We start from the raw sequence: 23,144 nt of genomic DNA, 5'->3' as shown, positions 1-23,144 counted from the left end.
AGCATGCAGCCACACACACAGTGTCCCACACGAAACACAGGCATGCCACAGAATACCTGACAGGTGCAGGCGTGGTCTGCTGCTAAACACGCTATCTTGACACGCTAACTCATTCTTAAATCTGAGCTACTGCCTGAGGCCACGGTGCTAAGCACCCTAGTTTACTCTCTGAAGCCTGTTCCTCTTCCAGTCCTTGTTTCTGGGCACACCCTCTTCCGATTGTAGGCCCACTTCTGTCACTCTGCTCATAATGGAGTTGCTAGGAGGCCTGAGAATCACTGCTTGTTGTCTGATGAGTAATGGACTTATTAGCTGTGTCAAAAGCACGCCACCAATCCCATGATCACTATGTATTATTTGTTTTTCTGCATTGTGTTTGAAGAGGGAACTTCTCGAGGCTCCTTCAGAAGCACGGATCCCTAAATTATGAGCTGGCTTTATAACAGTGGTTGACACTTTTTCAGAGGATGCTCTCTGCACACCATTTATTGGGTCTAGTGTGTTTGAGACTTTCCGTGCAGACACATGCAATGTAAGCTATGTGAAGCTCAGTGTGTGCAAGAAATGAACACACAAACTGGTACTTTACAATAAGGGTACAATAACTGTTGGTTAATGCTTAGTGAATTATATTAACTGTAACTAAATGCTTAAACATATTAAGCATTAACTAAAAGGCAATGCTTGGTTAAGCATTAATATCATTAGTTAATAATGCTTAATTAAGCATAAAGGTTAGTTCATTCATATTAACGATTTTCTAAGCAGTTATTAAAAGTTAACTCTTTATTCATGTTTATTAGTTAGCTAATACACACCTGTTGAAAAGCGTTCTGGTTTAATGTATATCAAAAAAGATTGGATAGCCATTTGTTATCCACGTTTTCCCACAGTTAAAAAAGCCTGATTTGTTTATCATGTGAATGGCACACGCTTGCTTGGATTCTCAACAGTGGTGCCTCTTGACACACTTTACACAGATGCAATATCACATCCATCAAGAATGCATATAAAGGAGTTGCCAAACTCTTTTTCACAGCTTCACAGGAAAGTTGCACTTGGATGGCATTGTTATGGCGGAACTGAATAGAAAAATCTGAGAGGGTGGATTAATGGCAACACGTTATGTAAACTCCCCTGGCCCGAGGCGCTTTGTCTCTATACACCTTGGCTTCCTCTGTCATTTACAAGCTGTTCGCATGCATGCAGCAGAGCCAAGAGTGTGAAAGACCGGACGAGCAAGTCCACAGCGCTCTTGTCTTTTAGGGGGGGGGGGGGGGGGGGGGAGCATTGCCTCTGGTTGCAGATTTGCCTTGCGTGAGGACAACAGCTTTATCTTTTTTTGACCTACCGACCTCCTGACCTGGCCTGGGGCAGCAACATTTTTTTACAACTTGCTTCTTTCTTTGTTCTTGCTTGGAGGCATAGACATGTTTTGTTGTCAGGTGTAAACACATACTATGTATACCTCCGAGTGAATGTTTGGACCAGTTTGCCGTGAGAGATGTATCTCTGCAGAGCAACATACAAAATAAAAAAGTCCATCCGCGGCATTGTAAGTTAACATAGCCAGTACATGGACTTCCTGGAAATCTGGCTTATTTACATAGGTCTATATATAGGTACATGGGACAGAGGCTGTTGAAACAAATCTGGTTCTAAAGGAACTTTGTTTGAAGCGATGCGATATAACCTGAATCCAAAATGTAGGAAAGGTTGTTGAAGGTCCTAATCATAAAGGATTTTCTTATCTTATCTTCTTATTTACCACACAAACCATGAACCCAAGCCAGTGTTCATAAAGCTGTATTATTATTTTTTCCCCTACATTAACAGTGGCAGAAAAGGTTACTATATATGTATGTATATTGTATATACTGTATGACTATATGTAATATGAAAGTTGCTCTTAGTGATGGACCTACACACATACTTATCTCCTGACTCTGCAGTTCCAATACAATGGTAAATGGACTGCACTCATACGGTAGAGCGCTTTTTCACTGATTTCCTCAGACTCAAAGCGCTTTGCATTGTTTTGCCTCTGATTCACCCAGGCACAATAAGCTACAAAGATGTTTTGGTCCTTCACTAGGACCTTCAGCACTACAGTAAATGAAGGCCTCTAGGATGAGGAGATTGGTACATTATCAGAAGGCCACTAAATGAATACTTCAAGGATCCTCAAGCAAGTCCTCTAACTAGTACATTACAACCTGAAGTTTGATGACATGTTCACTTGTATGTCTTAAATGCAGATACATTTGCCCTGTCTACAAATCATCGTCAAATTGGTGATAACATAAGCAATGGCAGTTGTTCCACTTCAAACGTTCATGAAAACTATGAGCCTATTTCACAATGTCACCAGTGTTTATGTGCAAATGATGAACGTTGATTAATGTGTTGAAATTGACTCTGTTCTCACGCCAACCACTATTTGCCCAATGTCACCCTGCCCATCATTTTCCTGTCAGTGACATAACAGCAGCATTTTACACTGGCTGGTTATATGATTTAAGAAAATAATATTGCTAGAATGACGTGTGTTCGTACAGTCTTCGCATTCTTCAAAACAAATGCAAGTTGTAACATCTACTGTCAACAGTGTTTGGCTATGCAATGGCAGTTAATCTCCTGTGTCTACACCAGTTACCTGTTGTGTGAAACTGAAGACTTGTCTATATTTTAGGGCCAAACCACAACTGGATAGCTGCGATGGCATGCAGACGAACCACTAAATCAATCAAAGGCACTCATGTGGGCAAACGACCACAAGTAACCTGCAGCGTTAACCCTTGTGTTTGTTTAATCTCAGTACAAATCACCTTGATTTTCAATGCACAGCACACATAGACACCTATATCAGTCACATGCACAGCCACTCATACGGCTGGTGCAGAGAAATGGACACACACACATGCACACACACACACACACACACACACACACACACAGGATCGCAAGCACTGGCACACAGACCCACACACACGCTCACACAGCATCACGTACTGTTGTTGTTGGCTGAGGCAGACTGAGAGTTTTCTGGCATGATAGTGGTATCTATCATAGTGGAATTTTCGAGTGGCCTGCTCTGGAAAACAGGCTGATAATTGAATTAGAGCTTGGCGACCAATGTGCAGACACCAGTAGCATTACGAAATGACTCCCACCATAACAAAGGTATTGCTTAGACAGCAGCTGCGTGCAACTGGCTAGAGAGTGGCATGGAGACTGGAGCCTCGTGCCCTTTTTTTTAACCATTATTTGTCCAACAGTGGGTCTGGACACCAAAGGCTTGTAGTTTCCTATCATTCTCTCTCTCTCTTTGATTGTATTTCTCCCCTTTACACTGCAAAAAATAGATTTTTAAGAACATAAAAAATGATTTGTTCTTTTGACATTGAAAATATATCGAACTTTGTCTTTCTAGATATTATAGCTAAGATATAGCTAAGATTGAACAAGAATTAATAAGCCAAAAAAATGGTTTGCATAAAAATAAAAGATTGCTTTTCTTATTTTAAGAGTGAGAACAATTGCACCACTCTATGAAATGTATGAAATAACACTAATTTAAGTTTGAATTCACTCTATATAATCAGTGTAAACAGGCAGATTTCACTTTATTAACAGTGTGTTCTTCTGAACCAAAACTGCATGCTTTGAAACTGTTTTCATGGTGAACTGCTAAAAAAAACACATACTAAATACTACTGAAAGTTTCTCATAGCACGCAATTATGTTATTAAAACAGATTATTAAATTGTTTAATTACATTTTTTTTGTACCTTCCAGGAAATGTTTTACCTTGAAAACCAACTGGCCTAGACTTGCTTGATCTAGGCACTCCTTCAGTTAATTTATCTTGATTAAGTCTTAATAAAACCTGGAAATCCAAACCTGCCGCAGGCAAATACAAATTTGTTCAGCCTGTTGGTCTGGACACGTACCATTGGAGCTCATTAACTATGTCGAAACATTTTCGGTGTTGCCAATCTAATCGTTCTATCTGATATGGGCGGCCCAGAGCCCTATGTATGGGGCTCTGGGGCGGGCGTAGCCGGATGACGACAGTGCTGTGCATGCGCCGTCGAAGCTGTGAAAGTACACAACAAAGATGGCTGCACATACGTTGTTTGAGTTTGAAACGTTGTTTGAGTTTGAGTCTCGACACCTAACGATTTGGAAGACAGCACTCAAATCTTTCATTAGTAAGTAAGAAGAATGTTCTGTTTTGCCGACCGACCACTGCAAAAGTGATATTTACCAGTTAACCCTGCTGTTCGCTAAACACGCTTAATACATCACCCTGTTCATTGCTCTGATTGGTCGTAGTGCTATCCAATTGCGTGCAGTGGTATTTGAAATGCACGCGTAGGTGCCGCCCCTTGAGTTTGGAAGGTATATTGATCGTGGTCAGACCCTATATCGAAGTGGTTCTGGATTTCAAGGCTAAATAAAACCTACTTCACTAACACAGTCATTTGACAGCTCGTTGCAGCAAGAATGGTGTTCAGCAGTACAGCCATGCTGTTTTACTTCATTTGAATAGGTAACACTGATGCATTTGATGCCAATCAACATACAGTTGTGTTCAAAATAATAGCAGTGTGTTTAAAAAAGTGAGTAAAGATCAAAATCCTTATCATAGCTTGTATTTCCAAACACGCAAATGCATTGGGGACATTGCACATTCTATTCCAACTCCAAATATGAAGAAACATTTGTCAAATGTTACTTTATCTTTACAGAAAGTGAAGAAAAAGGAATATTAGACTGTTCAAAAAAATAGCAGTCTGCATTTTTCTTTACAACTCAAAAATCAACTTTTCAACTGAAAAATGCATGAAGATTTAGCTTTCCTATGAATCACTGAACTAATATTTAGTTGTATAACCTCTGTTTCTGAGAACTGCTTCACATCTGTGTTGCAGGGAGCCGACCAACTTATGGCACCTGTGAACAGGTGTTTCAGCCTTGGACAACATTCCATAATTCCTCTGCATTTCTTGGTTTTGCCTCAAAAACAGCATTTTTGATGTCACCACGTAGGTTTTCAATTGGATTAAGGTCCAGGGATTGGGCTGGCCACTCCATAACGTTACTCTTGTTGGTCTGGAACCAATATCTTGTTCGCTTACTGGTGTGTTTGGGGTCGTTGACTTGTTGGAACACCCATTTCAAGGGCATTTCCTCTTCAGCATAAGGCAACATGACCTCTTCAAGTATTTAAATGTATCCAAACTGGTCCATGATCCATGCTATGCGATAAATAGACCCGACACCATAGTATGAGAAACATCCCCATAACATGATATCTGTGCCACCATGCTTCACTGTCTTCAAAGTGTACCGTGGCTTGAATTCAGTGTTTGGGGGTCGTCTGACAAACTATATGCGGCCCCTATTGGGGCATTTGACAAATGTTTCTTCATATTTGGAGTTGGAATTGAATGTGCAATGTCCCCAATATATTTGCGTATATGGAAATAAAAGCTATTATTAGGATTTTGATCTTTACTAAATGTTTTAAACACACTGCTATTATTTTGAACACAACTGTATACCCACCTCTAGCTTTATCTGAATAAATACATATCATCTCTTTATCTCAACAGAGTATTGCAGAACAGTTTTAACAGCAGGTCTTTTGAACCTCACCGTCGGAAAGCCATCACCAACCTTCAGTTCCCAAATGACATTGTTCAATTGTCATCAACACAACACATTTCTCTGTATGTCTGTGCATACCAGAGAATGTTTTATTATTTCACAATCTGTTGACTAGGAAGGGGGAACAAGAATGTAAGAGGCAACTCAGCTTTACCCATGACCGGCTAATGAAAATACAAAATGGATGTTTAGATTTGGTTGAGCAGCAGTCTAAACATATGTGGCTTTAATAGGAATTTACAGGTGCAGGAGGAGCATATATACCTGTTGTTTTTTTTCTACTTTTCGTTTTTACTTTGGATGGCTAAAATTCTATTCTATTCTATTTTGTATTGGTAAATAACATTGGTGTATCAGGAAAATGGCAAGGACCCTAAGGAAAAGACTGAAAGAGTAGCGGATGCAGACAGCATCAGCTGCCTGTGAACACCAGACCAAAATTGTCCACTGGGAAGAAGTCAAAGTCAGCGGACGTGCAGAGAAAGATCAAAGAGGCCCTTCATATCTGACTCCAGACACCCTCTTGCACAGATTTGATCTTAACTGCGTAAAAACAAAACAATGTTAAAGGATGTTGACATCAGGGGCGCCCTTAGCTCAGTAGGTAGGACCCCATGGGCCTCGGCCAGCAGCCGACCCGGGTTCGATTCCAGCCCGCGGTCGTTCTCTGCATGTCACTCCCCTCTCTGCCCCATTTCAACTCTGTCTCTAAACTATCAATAAATCATAAAAATGCCAAAAATATCTTTAAAAAAAAACAATGTTGACATCTAGGGAATACACGATAGGTATTGAATAAACAATACAATTATTTGGGTACCTTAACTCAATTCTGCAAGACAACAGCCTCAGGTCTTGAAGGTGTGGATGAAAATTCCACCAACCTTTGATCTGAACTGTTGAAGGTGAGAATGCATAAAATGCTATACGTGCCGGTATGTGTGCATGGGAGCTAATGTGTGTGCAAATCAGCAGGTGTGTAGACTGGAGGTGGAGCAAGGCAGGAAACATTAAACTTATAAAAATGCTTGACAGACTGTTAAAAAGGAGTTATGATTTACAGTCTGTCATAGAAATCAGGCAACATCAACAGGATGTTTCATCGTGTTTCTTTGATGGATTCATCCTGAAGGCGCAATGTCATTCCATCAGCAGTCAGCGCTCATAAAACCAATTTGAGTAAATGAAAATAAATGAATGCTGCCAGTTAGATAGATGTTAATGTTGGTGCTACAACAACATGTTAAAGTTTCAGCTGTGGGCTTTCTTTCTTTCTTTCTTTCTTTCTTTCTTTCTTTCTTTCTTTCTTTCTTTCTTTCTTTCTTTCTTTCTTTCTTTCTTTCTTTCTTTCTTTCTTTCTTTCTTTCTTTCTTTCTTTCTTTCGTGTCAGTATCTTTATACACATTATTCACACATATTCCTACACAATTAAAGCAAATCTTATGCCTCGTTTCCACCGAGTAGAGCGGGTCGGATCGGAGCAGCTCAGAGCGGGACAGCTCACTTTTAAGGCCAGGACACACCAGTCCGACACGTTCCGACTACCCAAAAACTGGAGTCGCCGTTTCAGGAAGCTCCAGTCTTTCCGTCGCGGCCAAAAAACACACCGAGACGACTGCTTATTTTCCGTACGCTCTGCGCGGGACGTAATGTCTCCACAACAGCAGGCGGCGCTAATCTGTATTGTGGCCCGAAAAAATACGAAAGCCGGAAATGATGGGACAGCTCTCTAGAGCATAAACATAGATAGAAATACGTATTTATATTTATGGACCATAAGAGCACAATTTTTAGCAGAGAGTGTCGAGCATGGTGTCGAGCAGTCAACAAGGGTTGATGCATGTGAGTACTCGCAAAACGAAACGAACAAACACATTAAAACGATGGCTAGCTGTTGTTAGCTGTTTGTGCTACCCGCCTCACTTCCGGGCTTCACTGATTCGCTAGCCCTCCACCAATCAAATTGCTCCAAATGAAAGACGGTCGGCGCAAAACAAGGCGCAAAACAAGCCCGACGACCTCTACGTCAGCCGACGTCACGGCACACACCAAACAGATTTGTGTCCCGACCCCCTACCGACACTACGACGGCGATTATCTGGCCGGTGTGTCCTGGCCTTTAAGAATCTCTGTGTTGTTTCCACCGCCGACCCTACCCTTACTGGTAGGGCGGGGTTTAGGCTGGACTGCGATAGCCGCCGCCAGAATGTGGGTCAAACTATCGGGCTGTGGAACAACTGTGGTCAAGCCAGTGGTCTCTTGTTTTTGCTTGGTCAAACCAGCCGCTTCTTTATTCCCCCGTGTTGTTGTGAGCACAGAGACGGCTCGGTGCAACTGATAGAGACAGTGAGCGAACAGTGCTGGCTGCGGCAGCTACGTAACATCGTAGCAGTGGGACACAGTGTAGCCAACTGATTCATTTAATGACGAGGAACTCACATTTTCGCCAAAACTCTCTTCACTCTAGCCGAGGTGACTACAAACGGCGGAAATGATTCAAACCAGCCGCTTCTTTATTTATTCCCCCCGTGTTGTTGTGAGCGTGTATTTACTAGGCTATTATCTATGGCGTAAACACAGAGACGGCTCGGCGCAACTCATAGAGACAGTGAGCGATCAGTGCTGGCTGCGGCAGCTACGTGACTATGGGACACAGTGTAACCAACTGATTAATTTATTGACGAGGAAAAACACCACACAATAAACAGAGCTGTGCTCACATTTTCACCAAAACACTTCACTCTTGCCGAGATGACTACACATGGCGGAAATGATTCTTTCGACCAATCAAATGACGGCAGTGTGTAGCTCCGCCTTTTAGGCACCCTTTCAGGCGGCTAGTACCCCTACGGAGGAGTACTGAGATTTGGAGCGGCTCAAAGCAGTTAGGTGCGCTTAAACCGTACCCTACCCAACTTTTGGCAAATGAAAAGCCAAACTACCCGGACCGAACCGCTCCGATCCGACCCGCTCTACTCGGTGGAAACGAGGCATTAGAGAATGCATGCCTATCCTGTTTATAGCAGTTACAACAGAGCATTGCATGCTGGGTTATAAGAGTTTCATAATGAAACAATAACATATAATCAACCTTGGCGATGCTCTCTGAGGTATTTATGTTTTGTACTCAGTCCTCAGTTAATGTAGGCTAAGTTGAATTCCTCATTATGTGCACATGCCTTTGTTGCATAACTGTGAATCATACACCGTCGCTGTTGACTCATGCAGCATGTTGAAGGGTGAAAGTTAAACCGCTGTTTGTTTTTGTAAAGAAGCAGCCTATTGTAGATTTCGTTATCTAAACGTATGTCATTTCAGCATGTAAAATTTGATGATTTTCAACTTTGAGTTATTCTTGAGGGACTAGACATCTAAAATAAATACCATAATTATACAAATCTAATGGTGGACGGGTGTATGTTCCTCAGTAGTTCTGGAAGCAATGTTGTTGGGACCTGAATCCCCTGGACATTTGATTAATAGTGCAATACTATTCCACAGCGTTGGAGCTGCCAGCTCAAAGGCTTTATCTTTCTTACAAAATAGCCATGATCATTGAAAAGTCAAAAGTTATTGTTTTGAGGGTCTAAGAGGAGTAGAGGACACAAGTTAGAATAGGGGCATATACATTCTGAGATGTACAGGGGTGCCAGTCCAAGCATGGTTTTAAAAACAAATAAAAGAACCTTGAAAAAAATCATGTTGTTAACAGGTTGCCAGTGCAAGAATGGTAGTACTGGTGTCTCTTGTTCCAGTACCGAGTATTCTCACTGCAGCATTCTTCACCAGATACAAAGACACAAAGATGACTGGCCAACAACCCAATATAGTAAGTTGCCATAGTCTAACTTTCAGGAGAAACCAAGTTTCTTTTTGTGGACATGTAGGTTAGATGTCAATGGCCTGAAGTGGCTAGCAACAAAACCAATCATCATCATCATCACTTCTGCCTTGTTATAACTGAAGACAGTGTTTTGCCATCCAGCATTTCACATCCTGGAAGTAATTAAGGATGGATGTAATTGAGTTTAAATGCAGTAGGAGTTAATTTGCTTGTCATCTGCATAACAATGATAGGAGACAATGTGCATTTGAAAGATAGAGCCTAGAGTGAGCATACACATTGCAAATAAAATGGGCCCTAAAAAGAAGCCTTGAGGTACTCCACAAGTAATTGCGGCATTAGAGAAGGAGAGGCTGCCAATTTTAACAGTCATGTCAGTTACGTAAATAGGAGGCAAACCACTGAAGTGCATTTCCTTGAATGCCAACCTGGTCCTCAAGACAGTTTATATGCAAAGATCAACTGTACCAGGATCCGCGTTGAGGTCTAAAAGAATCAATATGGCACATTCACCAAAGTCTCAAGACAACAGAAAGCCATTCGAGACCTTTGAGAAGGGCAGATTCTGTGCTCTGACAAGAACCACAGCCTAATTGGAATTCACCAAGAATATTTTATTGTCTAGGTGAAACAGAAGCGGTGTTTAGAAACATGTCAGGAACAGGAATAGGAGCTTGAGAATGTGACATAAATGGTTAAGCTCTGACTTGTCAAGGTTATGCTTTTTAATAGATTTTTAATAGGTAGTTGTGTTGTGTTTTGTATCTTTTAAAACAGGATTGGACAGCTCCATTTCAAGTTAGAGTGAGTTTAAAACAACGGAAACAGTGGAACCTACAGTTTCCAATACCTACTTCAAAAAGTGTGAAGTAACAATGTACAGAGGACAGGTGGTGGACACAAGCACTGGTTGAAAGTTACTAAAGAATGCAGACACAATGGATGGAGCATAGGAGAGCTGTGGAATATTGGATTATATGGGATCAAATAGTGGTCAAACCAAGTGTGAATACTTGTTTTTGGGTTGGGCAGTCATTAAAGTTGGGCTGTCAGTAAAGTTGAAGTCCATATAGTTCCAAATCCCTACGGGCATTAGATTGAATTTTTATATGACACTGCACTACTTCCTCCACGACTACTAAATCGTCAATAAGATTAAATATTTCACAGGATAAGTGAAAACTTTGATCTACTGGTTGTGCTAGAGGAAGTGTGATCACCGAGGTCATTACAATTCCTCCTCTGGATGCACTGTGGATATCCATCCCAAATCCATAGCAATGCATTCAATAGATTCAAAGGTATTTCAGTTTGGACCCTTGCCATCCATAGTGCCAAGCTTATATAAACAAGGGTACTTATTCAACCATCATGGAACCATATTCAACTTCCTTTGGACAGCCAATGACATGGCCCAGAGTGAGTGTTTGGCTTTTTACCGTCCCAGATGGCGCTTTTCCATTATATGTAACAGGGTCTACTCTACTCGCCTTTTTTGGATTCCCACTATGTTAAAGTACCTGGTACCTTACTTTTGGTTCTTATTCCATTGAGGTTCCAAAAAGTAGGTACCAGGAACATAACGGTGATGTGAAACACTGCAGACCACTGAAATCACCTCTGCCATTGCATCCTGCACAACAAACAGCCAAGATACTGTAGCGATCACCGATTTTGAGCTTGCTGTCTCTCCAGTTGTGGTTCTACTTTCTTTAAAATTTGGCATCCCGAACAACCATGCCGTGGTTGCCCGTCGGGGTACAGCCATTCCTCACCTTGGTGGCCAACAAAATTAAGAGTCTGTGAATTTTCTACACCTTATGTTATGTTACACTATGTCTAGTATTCTGGAAAACAATTATGACCATGTTTCCCTTTGGGATGTACTGGACTATGCAGCAAGGCATTCATTTCCTGAATATTTGGAAGTTAGAGCTATGTTTAATTCTTAGAAGGAAGTCAAGCATGTTGAAAATGGGCACTGGATTCTGACAAGGGTGTAACATCTCCCATTTTTGATATTCATTGAGGGGATATCAAACGCAATAGAGGTCCAAGGAGTGAGACCACGTCTTTCTTTTTTATTAAACGTAACTTGTTGTAGTTTGCTTGGGACGGAGAACAGTTTAATACGGCTGTACAGCATATTCACTTCCTTCCTTCACACAACCCTGTATACCGAAAAACATAGCAAATGTTTTGGAAATGTCCTCTAATCATTTTTTTGTAATAATTATAATTAATAATTATGTTTTGAGACACATACACGTCAGGCTCTGTCAACTTTCAATCATTGCTTTACAGATTGAAATCATTGTTGTGCAAATTGATGTAGCAAGACATAACCTGGCTCTGCACGATATACTTTTATCATCTGATAATCACAGCAAATAAACATGCCTTTTCAAACCATGCTTTATTGTTACTTCTTTAAAATGATCCTGTCAGCAGCTCCTCTGGTTCCATCAAACACAACTAGTGCTGTTTATGGGTGGTATATCTATTGGTGCCATGGTCATTCCCCACTGCGCTGCAAACATGCAAACATTCAGCATCTGCCAGGTGAGTTTGCACTGAAAAAACAAAGGAGAAAATACTGCTTCAACAGTAAACTCTGTTGTGCAATTAACACTTTACAGACTAGTAAGAAGATAAGCAAATATATCGAACTAACTCACAATGACAATTAAATTCGAATTCTGCGGAGCACTGACACTTGTATGTGTAAAATAAAAAATTTGGACTTGTCAGTACCTCTGCACAGAAGCCCAGAACAGCCATGGACGTACATTGTGCCACTGACGACAGCTGTGATGATTGTAGGCTAACTGAAATGTCAGATCAGGGAGGAACCTGTATTGATCGATCCATTAGGTTGTACTTCAATCAAGGGCTCACACAGGCAGAAATTGCATTGTGTCTCTGTTGTGGTCACAGCAGCCCGCTGTGTTTTCCTCCTTCTGTGTCTGCCACTCCCCCTGTTTGTCTCACTTCACACCTGGCCCTCATCTGCAATCACGCTTACCTGGTCTTCACCTCCAATCAACTCCCCTTCATAACCCTTGGATTCCCTGTTGTCGGTGCCAGATCGTCCCATGCGTTACAGTGGTAATTATACGTGCCTGGCCTCAGTATATTTTGTTACCTCGCTCTCGCTCTGTCATCTCTTGTTGCTTGTTGTTTTTGACCACAACCTAATTTTGTTTTCCACTTTTTCTTTCCGGTCTCAGTGAGTCAATCAAGGATGAGCTGGCTACTAGGGAGGAGGCTGACACTCTCGATGAAATGATCTTCCTTTCTATCCGGCTGGATAATCGCCTACGCGAGCGGCGTAGGGAGAAGACAGTCAGCTCCGTGCCCCCGGCATTCGCTGCTTCCTGTTCTCCACACTTCCCGAAAGCTCCCCTCTCTGCCCCTGTGACGCGTGCTGTCACTGAAGAGGAGCCCATGCAGCTGGGGCGCACACATCTCACCCAGGCAGAGCGGCATCATCGGATTAAGACCGGAGTGTGTCTGTACTGTGCCCTGCCCGGGCATCTCATCTCCACCTGTCCGTCACTGCCAAAAGGACAGGGCTCAGCAGTGAGACTCGGGGCCCTGCTGAGCCACTCCCCCTCCGTCCCCGTTCCTCACTGTTCACGCTCACTGCTGGATGCCACTCTCCTGTCCCTCGGTCATCCCTTTCCTGTGTCGGCCCTGGTGGATTCGGGAGCGGATGAGAACTTCATTGACGTCGGCTTTGCGTCTCAGGTTGGCATTAATTTGGAACAATTACCCTCTCCCTTAAATGTTAACGCCTTAGATGGCCGCCACCTTGCCCTTATTACTCACCGTACTAAGCCCCTTGAGTTAATTGTTTCTGGTAATCACCACAAGATGCTTCAGTTTCATGTCATCCTGTCTCCCCTCACTCCCCTGATTCTGGGTCACCCCTGGCTTAAGCGGCACAATCCCCAATTTGACTGGTCTTCTGGCAAGGTGGTGAGTTGGAGCACCTTCTGTCATTCCACCTGCTTACAATCTGCCCTGTTCCCAGCAGAGGGAGGTGATCCATTGCCACAGGAACCTCCCGACCTCTCCTTGGTTCCCTCACAGTATCATGACCTGGAAGAGGTGTTTAGTAAATGCCGTGCGCTCACCCTGCCTCCTCATCGCCCCTATGACTGTGCCATTGATCTCCTCCCCGGCGCCCCTTTGCCCAGTAGTCGCCTGTATAACTTGTCCCGTCCTGAGAGGGAGGCCATGGAGAGGTATATTAAGGATTCTCTTTCGGCTGGCCTCATGAGACCCTCCTCTTCTCCTGTTGGTGCAGGTTTCTTTTTTGTGGCCAAAAAGGACAAGTCACTTCGCCCTTGTATTGATTTCAGGGGACTCAATAACATTACAGTTAAGAACAAGTATGCTTTGCCCCTCATCAGTTCCGCATTCGAGCCGCTGCAGGGTGCCACAGTCTTCTCAAAATTGGATCTACGCAATGCCTATCACCTGGTGCGTATCCGTGAAGGCGATGAATGGAAAACGGCCTTTAACACCCCCCTCGGCCACTTTGAGTACCTCGTCATGCCCTTCGGCCTCACTAATGCCCCTGCCGTGTTCCAGAACCTGGTAAACGACGTCCTCCGGGACTTTCTCAACCGCTCAGTTTTTGTCTATTTAGACGACATCCTTATTTTTTCCCGCAACCAGGAGGAGCACGCCCAGCATGTCCGGCAAGTTCTTAAGCGGCTGCTGGAGAGCAAGTTATATGTGAAGGCCGAGAAGTGTGAGTTCAGTGTCACCTCTGTATCCTTCCTGGGGTTCATCATTGAGAGCGGGCAGGTGAGGACCTCTCCCGAGAAGGTCAGTGCAGTGACAGACTGGCCGATCCCCGATTCCCGCAAAAAAACTGCAGCAGTTTCTGGGGTTTGCCAATTTCTACCGGAGGTTCATCCGTGATTACAGCAGGGTTGCAGCCCCTCTCACTCGCCTCACCTCTCCTGCCCTCCCATTTGCCTGGACGCCTGAGGCAGACGCTGCCTTCTCTGGTCTAAAAAGGTTGTTCTCGTCTGCTCCCATTCTGATCCAACCGGACCCCTCCAGGCAGTTCATCGTGGAGGTCGATGCGTCGGACACAGGGGTGGGGGCGGTCCTGTCCCAGCGCTCAGCTTCTGATGAGAAGATTCACCCCTGCGCCTTTTTCTCTCGCCGGCTGGTTCCCGCTGAGCGTAACTATGATGTGGGTAACAGAGAGCTGCTGGCTGTGAAACTGGCGTTGGAGGAATGGCGGCACTGGCTTGAGGGGTCAGAACAGCCGTTCGTGGTTTGGACTGACCACAAGAATTTGTCTTACATCCAGACAGCTAAGCGATTAAATTCCCGCCAAGCCCGGTGGTCCCTGTTTTTTGGGCGGTTCAATTTCACCCTCACCTACCGGCCCGGGTCCCGTAACGTCAAACCTGACGCCCTCTCTCGCCAGTTTGGCACTGTGAACACACCGGCCCCCCCTGACACTATCCTCTCTCCTTCCTGCCTCAAGGTGGCTGCTGTTACCTGGGAGATAGAGTCCCTCATCCGGGAGGCTCAAGTCACCGAACCAGACCCGGGCAACGGCCCTCCTAACCGCCTCTTTGTCCCCAGTTCGGTGCGCTCTCAGGTTCTGGTGTGGGGCCACACATCGCGCTTTGCCTGTCACCCTGGCGTGGGTCGCACCCTGTCACTCCTGAAGAGGCACTTTTTGTGGCCAGCGATGGACGCTGACACCCGGGCTTTCGTGCTGGCCTGCACGGTTTGTGCTCGGGCCAAGTCCTCCCATCAACCCCCTGCTGGCCTGCTACGCCCCCTTCCTGTTCCCAGTCGGCCCTGGTCTCACATTGACCTTGATTTCGTGACTGGTCTTCTCCTCTCTAATGGCCACATAGTCATCCTCACAGTCGTGGACAGGTTCTCTAAGGCTGTTCATTGCCCTCCCTAAGCTCCCCTCTGCCTCCGAGACTGCCCAGCTGCTTGGGCAGCATGTGTTCCGCCTCCACGGGATTCCCGCGGACCTCGTCTCCGACCGTGGCCCCCAATTCATCTCCCAGGTGTGGAAGGCCTTCTGCCGAGCGCTGGGGGCCTCTGTCAGCCTGTCATCAGGGTACCAGCCGCAGACTAATGGGCAGGCTGAGAGAGCAAATCAGGACCTCGGAACCGCACTGCGTTGTGTGGCTGCTCGCAACCCCTCTGCCTGGAGCGACCATCTCTCTTGGATCGAGTGTGCCCACAACTCCATGTCCTGTGCAGCCACCGGCATGTCCCCGTTTGAATGTTCCCTGGGGTACCAGCCGCCCTTGTTTCCTGCTCAGGAGGACGACATCTCCGTCCCCTCGGTACAGCACCATCTCCGCCGTTGCCGCAAGGTGTGGAAGGGCGCGCGCACCGCTGCGCTCCGCTGAGCAGAACCGGCGCACTGCCGATCGCCACCGGGCTCCCGCTCCTGCCTATCGGGTGGGTCAGCAGGTGTGGTTGTCCACTAAGGATCTCCCCTTACAAACTGGCTCTAAAAAGTTAACCCCTCATTTTGTTGGCCCTTTCCCTATTCTGTCTGTCATCAACCCCTCAGCTGTCACACTCAAGCTGCCTCCAGCTATGCACGTCCACCCCACCTTCCATGTCTCTCGTTTAAAGCCAGTCTCCACCAGCCCTCTCCCCCCCCCCCCTCATCCACTACCTGCTTCCCCACCTCATAAAATAAACCTTTTTTTCATCAATGCAACACCGTCTCTGTCTGCTCTTGGGTTCAGCATCGTTTACCATAACAGTCTCACTGTAAAAGACAATATCCAGATCAGTGCTCGTCAGAAGGCTAGCCCGGCTGCAGCTTTACAGGCAACAGCATCCATTTTTTATAGTCCTTTTTTCGTTGTTATACTGTATTTGACTCAACAAACAAACCGACTCATGGTAAACGGCTCCCATGCCTGTTCAACCTTGAGGGCGCTTATGCCAATGAAAAATGCTTGTCCTCATTTGATCATACTGTATATAGATGTTCTTGAATGAAAGAAATATAGAGCTCTTAGTCAAGCAGCTACCGTCATTCACAAAAAAGCTTTTCATTCACCGGCGTCAGGGAGTGTCTTTTTGCTTATGTGCTCACTGTGGAGCTCACTTATGTGCTCACACCTGAAGCTTAGATTTGGAGAAAAACAAGGATATCTGGCATTACATGTTTGGATCGTTGCCTTCAGTGTGCACTTTGATATGGTGTTGTTTATTCAACAGTGACCCCTGTAAGGTAATGCCCAGATGCACATTGTCTGCCATCTGTGCATTCACAGCCAAATCGTTATTTTTGTTGAGGATCATCATACTGTATTCAACTAACATTTCCTATCATAGCAGCCACATTCACCTCTCTTCACAAATATCCCCCCCAAACATGAAACACATTTTACATGTCTGGAGCCTTTAGGCCGATTGTTCGAAAGCATATAGAGATGAGTTATGAGTCACTCTGTGGGAATGCAAAGTGGCATAGTTGCACATTTACTCACTTGCCTTTGCCTGATAAAAGGAACAGAGGCGTAAACCTAGTGAGAACATTGTTGTTGCCACACCTGTGCAAGATTCAATATCTCTGAGTCTTTTGTATTTATCTTCTATTGTATATTGTAGGCTATTATGTAATCAAGATACAAACCTAATGGGATGATTAAGATTTATTGCAATTTATAATGCATTTTCTGGGCATAATCTAGCCAAAGGAACATGGAAAATCAGAATGATTATTTTAAGGAATGGCTCAACATTTTGGGAAATGTACGTATTTGCTTGCTATATACAACTAGCTGGTTATATTCACTGATTTTGATCAAATTTATTTTGACAACAAGCGCTCTCCAGCATCGCTAACACCTTAATGTACAGACATGACTCTTCTCGTGTAATCCTTGGAGAATAAAGCAAATAAGCATATTTACCAACATTGCAAACTTTTTCTTCAGTGGCATAAATTCGGGCAAGAAAAGAGTTGTGACTCCATATTTTGAATAACAATTACATGGCCTGGTGACATAACCACTTAATGGTGGTGATCAAAAAAAAATTAATCTCACACTTTATATGACGGTGGTTTGTCATCGTTGGCCGAAACATGTGTATAACAGAATGATACTTGTGGTCAGTATCTTTCTCTGATCGCACGCACCGATCATGATCAGAAGTGATGATAAAATTATAAAGGATATGTCCACATTGGGCCTCATTTGCCTTCAGACTAGACGGCAGGAATAAGGATGTGATGCCGTGGCTGTGATGTAAGCCATAAATAAATAGTATGTTGTCTGCTAATGTCATTTTGAGCAAAACCGGGTGAAATCTTGCCATTAAAAAAGTGGCTTCTCTAATTCCACACACAAACTGTATCAACCCAGTGCTTCTCCTGTTGGCTGTCTGTGCACATTTGCAGGTCTTAGTATATACAGTATCTTATCTACATATCTTACTATCTACAGCAGCTATAGTATCCACCTTTTCTGCTGACGTCGGTGCTTGGTCAGCCGCTTCCTTTACAAACAAAGGATTCACAGTGTGTACTTGACACATTAAATGATACACAGCAGCTGATACTAAAACGTCTTTATTAAGGAAATGATGGCTATCACAAGAAAACATTCGCCGATTGTAGTGACAGTCCAATAACAATGTGTGAGCGTGCAAACCAAAGTACTATATTTACAAGTTTACATAACACTTGATGCAGCAGGGGAGCGTGTGTGACATACTAAATGGATCCAAAATGAGCTTAGATTATCACTGAACAGAACAAATAAACATCAAAGAGACTAAGTCCGACGATAAAAGGTTTCGCTACAATCACCTGAGGCCAAGCAGAAAAGTGTTAGTCAGTTTTTTTTTGTGTGGAACTGCTACAATTATGATTGCTCATAAACAGCATTTGAAAGCTGGCTTGAGATTAAGAGAACTGGCTTGCGATCAAATCAGAATCATTTCTCACTTGACAGGCAGGGTGAAGGGCTGTTGGCAGATTTAATTGTCACCTCATTTGATGTGGCACTGGAGGGCACAATGTGTGAACACTGTGTCCTGTTATCAAATGTGACATAACATCAGCAGCATTTCCATGTGAGACAGTCTTTGCAATCCCAATCAAAGTATACATATTATCAAATGTGCTATGCATCTCACTCATCAGCTCTGGGTTTTTATTAAACATGTATGTTTTACCGCAGAAGGCCTTGCAGAGTGTGGACAGACAAGACAAGCGGGGATAGTGTGTTTCTGTAAACATGTGAGGGAGTGTAAAGGGAGCCAACTTTTTTTGTTTTGTTGTGGTGTTTACGAGATACTCACATCCCAGAGATGGGCGGATGACAAGTAGTTTTGCCCTGTAGGGATCAAAATTTATTTAAGACAGGTTACACCCATTGGCAACAAACACCTAAACTTCACTCTCTGTCATTCTCACACACACTCATCTCTGAAGCTTACACGCATCTGTACCTGTACACATACCTACAGCAGCGGACGAGCACACACACACACCAACAAGCATTGCGACATATACTGTACATATGCCAGGTGTGGCAGTTTCTCCAGCGGTTTCTGTCGTGTCTCTTTGACATTCCCGTATCATGATCGCCATCTTTAATCTCCTGCTTTGTGAGGTCCTGCGAGCTAACAAGCCGTTGGATTACTGCCTTTACTTATCACACAAGCCAGCACGGAACACACAATTAACCCACCTCTTCACTTTTTATCTGCCTCTGCCTGGATTGCACAATCTATACATGTATTTTCTGAATGTAAGGACAAGGGTGTTGTTCCTTCATGGTTTGTTCCAATAAACCACATCGGTGCAAGGCCTCACTGCAAACAACTTTGAAATAAGCTGTGAAACTGAAAAAACACATGTCGGTAATAAACAGCAACACACATATTCACATGTTTATACATACATTCAAACATACACACACACACGGCTCACAGCCAAATGTGTCAGCCCCTGTGCATTTCAATTTAATCTGCCTCTTTGTCACACACTGTGTTGCATAAAGGAGCATGTTGAGACACAGAGGGATCAGATGTTGGAGTGCTTCACAATGCACACGATTAGATCTATTCCCGTAGGTACAAAAAGAGGGCCGGTGGCTGTGTAATTTACACTGCTGTCCAGCGGCTAAATCAGCACTATCAGCCACGGTGTCGTCATCCTGCCTCTGTTCTACCAGCGCGTGTAATGAATCCAGTATGTCTTAGCCCTGGCATGCACGAATGATTAACTGGTGGCAAAGAGAACTGATTAAGGAGATAAAGCTTGGCACACAATTGCCTCAGTGCTACACGTGTACCTGCATAACTAGAACTTCCTCACGCAAGGGAATTATTTACCTCTGTCGATCATTCTTTCCAGATTCTAACACCCTCTGTGTACCCAGGTTTTTCTTGAATGCAGAAGACAGAAAGGGGGTATTCAACTGTATGCATGTGGGTCACAAACTATAAAATGAGACTGAGGGGTGTAGAAAGATACGTGGAATTATTTGCCAAGAAAGCACTTGTGGGTTAGACTCGAAATTTGTGGAATCAAGGAGCAAAGCGCCAATCAAGTCAAGTGTAAAAAGTTCCCTGTGCACCTCTGGTAGTTGTGTGGCCGGAGATGGATGGTAGACCTGTAGGCCACATGGAAACTAGGTGGTCTTGGAACAAATCCATTATCACGCATCATCATCTGTTAGGAGCTGGTGATAATCATTGACATGCACGTAGTCTCCTTTCGGTTGCTTGAAAAGCCGTGCTCTCCCCAACATGGTGCTTTAGCAACAGACAAAGTCCAGAGCAGCTTCTCCTCACTGGACAGTCTATTCTTCCATTTATATAATGGATTATTATCATCCATTTAACCACAGTGGTTGTGCAGTGCATAATTGCAGTAAGTTTTTTCTTTGCGGTCAGCCTCCTTTTGGCATCATCGTCTCCTTGTTATTTTAAAGAAGAAAACATTTTTGGCAAAACTTTTTTAAATCACAAATTTAAACACGTTGCTCCCTTGCTCAGGCCTGTTATCATAGTTGAATACTCATATACAGTAGCACTTTAATATGTTTATCTTTGCATCAATGATCTCTCTGAAACACACACACACACACACACACACACACACACACACACACACACACACACACACACACACACACACACACACACACACACACACACACACACGCAGGCACGCACCTGAATACACTTCAGAGCCATTACCAGTTGGGTGGGCCAACAAGTCTCAGGATTACTCAGGGTTACTCTTATGCTTTTACATGTTTAATTTGATTAGTCAACAGCACCCTTGGGAGAAGTCTACTTACTCATGCCAAAGAGATATGGCTCACTGCAGATACATCCCAAGACACAACATGCACATCCTCAGCAGAAAGCCTCCTTCAGACACGGAGAAGAAGGAACTAAGTTTGGTTTCTGAATGTCTCTTCACTTCACCTTCAATAAACACTTAGAAACAACTCATTATCATTATTAGGGATCCACATTCATCTTCATCGCATTCTTTATTATCACAACTTTTGCCTCTTCCAAGTAACTCCTGCTGGTTGGGCCGGAGCTAGCCTGCACACGTTTCCCTAAAACCATTATAACAGCTTGCCCAGAAGTTCTAAAACTGTGATATTAACACTTTGAAGAGCACACCAAACACCAGGTTTGTGTGTGTTTGGTGGGGTGTGGGAGGTGGAGGGGATCTCATGTTTAGAAATATGCAACTTGTCCAGTTGATATAGTACAAATGCAGAGTTAAATGCAACGCAAACTGCAAACCTTTTTCTTTTCATTTCAAACAACTTAGCGTGCTGTCCAAAAAAAAAACGCAGATGACTGTTTTGATAGAAAAGGGTGACTGATACCTCCCTCTGCTCGTTCTGTACACAACCTCCCGACCCTTGGCTCTGTCCAAGCAAACACAGTCTGCACGCAATGCACAATGATTAACCCGTAGATCGTCTAATGACAGAGGACTCACTCAGTATGCAAACAATGGCCCACCACTTTCCTGTCTACAAAATTCCCCCTACTGCTGCCCTCTTTCCCACTGAACAAAGGAGGTGTTTGGTTTCTCTTTTACTGCAATTATATTAAAGGTGCATATGATGTGGATAGAAAATATGCTTGAGCACTTCTGTACCAGTGCACATTGAAATATGATGATCATTGCTGCTATTTTTGAGGATTTGTGATGTATTTATTATTTATGATATTGCTGGAATCTTTCGTCTGTGGATGTAGAATTAGTAGTAACTGTATTTCACTTTTGTTGGTTTTCCAACACACCTTACACGTTTATCTCAATTTGACCAGCGCTCTCTCATGGGTAGAGACAATAATAATAACAAGGAGCTTATTTAGAGAAATGTCACAAGATTTCAATGGAGGTCCCCCACAGCAACTGATTGTGCAAAAAATGCCCATTCCTTATGTTCCCCAGAAAATGGATCAGAGTGAGACCTCTTTTCTGGAATCAGTCTCTGTGGATTAACCCTGTAGTTGATGGGCTGTTTGACGTCCCCATTGGTTTGCACTGCATAAAGAATGAAGGTTGTGGTAGGGCCAATGTGTGTGTGTGTGTGTGTGTGTGTGTGTGTGTGTGTGTGTGTGTGTGTGTGTGTGTGTGTGTGTGTGTGTGTGTGTGTGTGTGTGCGTGAGTGCGTGCGTGTGCGTGCGTGCATGTGTGTGTGTGAGGGCACCAGAGGTTAATTTGTATCATGCATGACTTGTGTTGCGTGCCAAGCTTATCCATATCTTATTTCCCTATAGAAAAAGAGGACAGACTAATTGCAATGTAAAACTTTACACTATATTTATCCTATAGAGAATAAGTGGGCTATTAATAAATGACCATAAACTGTTGTGATAACCTGTTGAATCAGACAATCACAGGAAAATAAAAGTTTAGAATAAATAGAAAATTCACATCAATTCCTATTATTTTTTTAAAAATATTACATAAATTAATTTACATATGGTGTTAATTAATAATCATCAAGTTTGTGTTAAAGATACCACATCATATCATGTTACGTGCTATGTCTGGGTCTTTGCTTGTTTTTTGACTTTCTTCTGCAACTTTAGTTGCGAACTCTTTGCAATCGCTTTGTTCACTGAGAGTTTATTTGATATAAAACATTGTTATACAGTGGCTTGTGAAAGTATTCATACCACTTGATATTTCCCACATTTTTTCACGTTACAACCACACACGTACATTTATTGGGATTTTATGTGATGAACCAACACACAGTGGCGCACAATTGTGAAGTGTAATGAAAATGAAACATGGTTATAAAAAAAAAAGTATGAATAAAAAACTGAAAAGTGTGGCGTGCAAAAGTATTCAGCCCCCTTGAGTCAATACTTTGTAGAACCACCTATCGCTGCAATTACAGCTGCAAGTCTATTGGGGTATCTCTTTACAACCTCTGCACATCTACAGACTGACATTTTTGCCCATTCGTCTTTGAAAAATAGCTCAAGGTTCAGATTCGGCATCAGATTGGATGAGAGCATCTGTAAACAGCAATATTCAAGTCTTTTTTCTTCTTTCAAGGAATTCTGAATTGTAGTGAGGTCTGGACTTTAACCG

Source organism: Ammodytes marinus, assembly GCF_949987685.1.
Source record: "Ammodytes marinus genome assembly, chromosome: 1".
NCBI lineage: Eukaryota > Metazoa > Chordata > Actinopteri > Uranoscopiformes > Ammodytidae > Ammodytes > Ammodytes marinus.
Note: the sequence above shows the minus strand (reverse complement) of the source record.